Here is a 4836-nt window from a genome sequence, read left to right on the forward strand (position 1 = left end):
CTCAAATATATATTGTATATTATATATAAGATTATGTAACAACGTAACTGTATCTATAAAATTGGTGCTATTCAGAACATATCTGAAAAATAAACCTGAAGATTACCAAATATGACCTGACGCTAAGTTGTCACCGCTTACCACAGACATTATAAGTTCTGGTAAATAAAAAAAAATTAAGGCACTGAGATGTTATGTCTCATGAGCTGTAATACCGGACTTGCACAAAGCCCTAACAACTATTAAAGAAATAACACAAGAATTATCAATAAAACATATTTAATTAATTTTTCAATTAAAAAGTCAAAACTAATTATATAAATATGTCCCACCAGTGTGCACGTAGCTTAACGAAACGCCCAGTTCGAAATGTATGAGTATATTTTTCGTCCAAAGCTCAGGCTTTTAGATTACTTCTGCCTCCCTAAGTATTAATACAAATGTTTGTCCGTTTATGAAAAACTAATATATATGTATATATAGACAAGCTACATACTAAGCTAAGCTAACTAAGCTACATTCAATTCGTAGGAAATGGAGAATGCTTTGTACGAAACGCCGAACGTTTACGTCGGTAGCCAATATCTGCTACCGTTGCGGAAAGAATCACCACAACCAAGGAAAACCAGTGAGATGTTAATTTACAGTGAAATCATATTTGTTCTAATATTATTTATGTATTTAGATAGAGTGTCGTATTAAAAAAGAACTAAAACACACGAACCAACTTTATTATCTTGGTGTGTGTGTCACGCTGATCACACACCAAGCGTCATGCTATTTTTCAGTGTGTGTGTACTTAGTGCCCAATCGGTGGCCCTTATTATTCTCGACGCATTCTCAGCTTTGACAGTCTATAATTAATAAATTATCAAAGATTAATAACTAGTTGTGCCCGCGACTTGTGTGCGCGTTTGAATTTAATCAAAAAGCATGTCTTTATTATTATTTTACATATAATTCTAAAATAAAAGTAGCCTGAGTTACTCCTTATTACATCCGCTATCTGCCAGTGAAAGTCCCGTCGAAATCGGTTCAGCCGTTTCAGAGATTAGCCGGAACAAACAGACAGACAAAAATTGTAAAAAAAAAAATTTGGTATATGTACCGTGTATACATACATATGCATTTAGTAAAAATGGGTTATTTTAATATTACAAACAGACACTCCAATTTTATTATACGTATAGATGACCGAGATGTTATCATTTGTTTCCCAATTATTATATAATATGTTTTAGCACAGTAACTAAATTTAATCATATTTAGAATCTACATATATCTTAGCGATGCAAGCCATCTTTATTCTTAATTTTAAAAATATACTGTTTATATTTGAATCATATTCAGAATGAAATATGACTGTGTGTTTGGATTCGTGTGTGGATGTATTTGTAAATAACATAAAATTACATAATTTATTTATATATAATAAAACTAAATATGATTAACAAAAATGTCTCTAAGAGATAAATAATATGTGTGTTCCTTCAATTATAGGAAACCACAGCATGAATAATTAAGTTAGACTAATCAAAATATTTCGTCCAAACTTTCGTTCGTACTCTGTGGAAAGTACACACTGCTAATATTCTACAGTGCAAAGTAATCGAAACCTAACCGATGGTAATATTATAATAATCGAATAATAAGAGTAGCGTGTAACAAAAATATAATCTTATTTATAGAGGGGACTCTAAATAGGATCCGATGAGTAGAAGGGCACTTAACGCTTTGATGTCCACCTCCGCCCCCCTTACTGTTAAAGGTGGGATGTATAAAGACACTGAACGTATGTTGTTATTTTTTTATAAAAGCTTTACCCAAAACTCACACGTTTCGGTCGTGATCACAGTTCAAATCAAATAAAAATAATTTAGAATAAGGCTTAAACAAGCAAGACCCAGTGGACGCATGTACCTTAACCGATGATTGCAAGTTCAAACCCGGTCAAGCATCACTTAATTTTTATGTACCTAATTTGTGTTTATAATTCATCTCGTGCTCGGCGTTCAAGTAAAAAATCGGGACAAAAAATGCATGAGTCTAACTTAAATGAAATGCTATCATGTTAATTGGATACATACCATCTCGCTTTGGAGCAGCGTGGTGCGGTAAGCTCCAAACCATCTCCTCAAAGGTAGAGGAGGCTTTAGTCTAGCAGTGACTGCATTTAAAGGCTGTTACTTTACATTGAGCCCTTTAGAATCATTATTAAAGATACCACCAGTTCCAAATGAAGTTTCTACCGTTAAAAACTAACAGGAGTATCAGTTACCCTCTCCAACAATGATATTATATATTATGTTTTTTTAGTATGAGCATATCAATTATATTTATTAATTGATAAAGCTAAACATGCTTGCAGGGATTTTATTGTTGAAGCGAACATCTTGCCCAAATAAAGATGGCTCTGTGGAGACGAAAACTTTGTAACAAGTCTTTAATTCGTTTAGTTATAAAATGTTTTTTTTTTATTATTTAGGTAGACTGACTGGCAAATGAGCCACGTCATAGTAACCTATATACATTAGCCTTGTATGAAATTTTAACCGTTTCTTACATCGCCAATACGTCACAAACGTTGGCAACTGAAAAGTCTCTAACGTCTGTATACTCGTTCACTTACCCTTCAAACCCTACCCAGCAATAGTATTGCTGGCGGTAGAATATGTGACGTACCTACCCCGATTGGCTTACAGAAATCTTACCAAGCAAGTAAATGTTTGGCACTATTCCTATAAAAAATATTGTATATTTATATAAACTTATTGCAAAGAGCATTTTATTGAAATTTCGCGGGAGGATTGTCGCTTATTTGGTGTCTTCTAAATAGTATATTATGTTTTTTATATTATTTTACATTATGGGAGACGACTCAAACGTCATCATAACCTAGAACTAGACGACCGACAGTAACTCTGTGCAACATATAAGTGATGTATACCCAATGGAAAGCCGCTCCGCATGACAGCATCGCAGAACATATTTGCTCATACCTTTACAGCTGATTACAAATACAAGCGCATTATTTTTTTTTACATTAATTATAAATATAACTCTCAGTGTATCACAGCTTAACATCACCTAAATATGGTCAGAATTTTCTTTCTTTGATTACAAGTTAGCCATTAGACTTATTTTGCCGCTAATATATGATTTAGAGGGTTGTAATGCGATCTCGCACCCTTCTTATTAGATATTATACGTTATCTGTGGAATATTTTATTGGTTACTTTGGACAAAATAGGTTGTATAGTTATATTTATTTATTTAAGTATTATACTAGCTTTTCCCGAGGCTTCGTTCGTGTCCGAGGGGAGGTTCAGGGCTAAAAAGTAAGTTGTTTGATAAATTTCGGCACTAATTGAATTCAATTAAATATATAATGTTAAAAAAATCCTTTAAAACTGGCTTAGTTGAAAAAAGTCGATTTAAAAAGTATTACAACTGGGCAAGCTCCATAAATTACAGTTATCATTCTAAATATATGTATATAATTTATAAAAAAATTAAACCGACTTCTATATTTTCCCAACTTAAATTATATTATACTATATTTCTATTATTTTACTATTTCTATACTAATTTCGAATTAGCGATAAGAGCCGAGATGTCCCAGTGGTTAGAACGCGTGCATCTTAACCGATGATTTCGGGTTCAAACCCAGGCAGGCACCACTGAGTTTTCATGTGCTTAATTTGTGTTTATAATTCATCTCGTGCTCGGCGGTGAAGGAAAACATCGTGAGGAAACCTACATGTGTCTAATTTCAACGAAATTCTGCCACATGTGTATTCCACCAACCCGCATTGGAGCAGCGTGGTGGAATTTGCTCCATACCTTCTCCTCAACGGGAGAGGAGGCCTTAGCCCAGCAGTGGGAAATTTACAGGCTGATTATGATATTAATAATCCTATCCTATGTCTATAGCGTAAGCCGCTTTTTGTCCCAGTGATTATGGGACGATAGCTGCACAAAAAATATAGGTTATGGTCTCATTTTGAAGAGCTCCAATCGTAGATGTGAAGAAAAAAAATTGATTACATTAATGCTTAATTTGAATTTAGAATTTGTATATCGTTTTTAAATTGAGACTGATGCATTGTGATGCTCTTTATTTGCGACCAAGCGAATACACGCAAAAAGTAGCCGACCCTTGTCGTTGAACAATAATCAAATATATGACTCTAATTACATCTCGTGTCGATCAACACTAAGCCGCGCATCGAATTCCCATCGAAGTATTATAGGTGACAACCAAAGAAAATTAGTAAAGTGGCAGTAATTATATAGAGATGATAATACCACCGAAGTTAAATATTTATCGTTAGATTTCACTTTGATATTGAACAAAAATAATGCCCCGGGTGAGGATCGAACTCACGACCTTAAGATTATGAGACTTACGCGCTGCCTACTGCGCTACCGAGGCGGTGATATTTTATATGAATATTGAGAATCGTTTAAATTGTTTTGGTTTTAATAAACTTCATATTAATTTAATCTCCACGGACAGATGTGATTTTTAACTATTTCATTACAAATATTATTAAAAAAAAAAACAAAATCATGTAAAAATCTTTACGTGAGAACTTGAATGTCTCTGAAATCTTAAGTTCAAATCGCAGGTCAAGCCGATAAAAAAATATTGTTATACATGTAGCAAAATGTCATTGGAATTAGACACGTGCAGATTTCCTCACGACGTTTTCCTTCAGCATGAGATTAACTAAAAAAACATGAAAATTAAGATGCACGCGTTCTATCCCCTGGACGTTGTCGATCAATTTATATGACATTCAAAAATCGAAAATTTAAAATTGTTTTTTAAGC

At 33.5% G+C, this 4836-nt stretch overlaps 1 non-coding gene across 1 annotated transcript; it reads right to left on the minus strand.

Annotated features, from left to right (window-relative positions):
- Positions 1-4362: 4362 nt before the first annotated feature.
- On the minus strand, positions 4363-4435 carry Trnam-cau (transfer RNA methionine (anticodon CAU)). Its single transcript has one exon. It is a non-coding gene; the product is annotated as a tRNA-Met (tRNA).
- Positions 4436-4836: the final 401 nt, after the last annotated feature.

The sequence above is a fragment of the Vanessa tameamea genome, chromosome 21 (genome assembly GCF_037043105.1).
Source record: "Vanessa tameamea isolate UH-Manoa-2023 chromosome 21, ilVanTame1 primary haplotype, whole genome shotgun sequence".
Taxonomy (NCBI): Eukaryota; Metazoa; Arthropoda; class Insecta; order Lepidoptera; family Nymphalidae; genus Vanessa; species Vanessa tameamea.